Here is an 884-nt window from a genome sequence, read left to right on the forward strand (position 1 = left end):
TCACCCTTGTGAGGCCCTGTCTGGCCCCCTGAGGGGCCCTCAGCTTTCCCCACAGCCTTGCCTCTGCCCATGGGAAGGGGTCTGTGCTCCCTAGCCAGTGAGGCTAGGCCTGTTTCCATCTGCTGACTATTGGGAAGAGTCTGACATCTCCACTCCAGGCCCTGGGGAGCTGGGATGAGATGGAAAGGCCACCGTGGAAGAGGCCCCAGACACCAGGATGAGACTTGACACTGAACAGTGGAGCCATCACCCAATGTGCACCTGGGCTAGGCTGCCTGCCGACAAAGGAGTCTAGCCAGTTTGTCTCCAGAAAGTAGCCTGCCTCAGCTGCAGGCCATGAAGGAACAGAAGAGACAGGCTGAGGCAGTGCAGCCCCAAGAGCAGAGCTGGAAGCAGGATTCACAGTCTGCCTCTATCTTCCAGATGAGGAAACCGAGGATTGAGAGAGACTGGGCAACATCCCCAATGACACTGGCTGGGAAATGTTGACAAATCATACGCAAATCCACTCCACACAGTCTCCCTTGCCCTCCCCCCAGGTCCTTTCCAGTGCTTGGCCTTGTCCCAGATCTCTTCGTACAACTGGCTGCCACTTCATTGGAGCAGGGACCTTGTCTCTCTCCTGCTGCACTAAGGACACAGTAGGCCCTCAATAAATGTTCAAAGCTGGGAGCCGGGCTAGGCATCTCTGCTTCCCTCATGCTCTGGCCCAAACTCCAGGTGCCAGCTCATGGGTCCCACAGGCCACCAAGCAAGGGCAGGAGGCTAAGGGAGGAGGATCACCTTAAGATCGAGGATGTCCTGGACTACATAGCGACTTCAGGGATAGTCTGAACTAAGTAAAGAGACCTTGTCTCAAACAAACAAAAGAAAAAAAAAAAAAA

This window comes from Fukomys damarensis, unplaced genomic scaffold (genome assembly GCF_012274545.1).
Source record: "Fukomys damarensis isolate Sample0158 unplaced genomic scaffold, DMR_v1.0_HiC HiC_scaffold_37, whole genome shotgun sequence".
In the NCBI taxonomy this organism is placed as follows: Eukaryota; Metazoa; Chordata; class Mammalia; order Rodentia; family Bathyergidae; genus Fukomys; species Fukomys damarensis.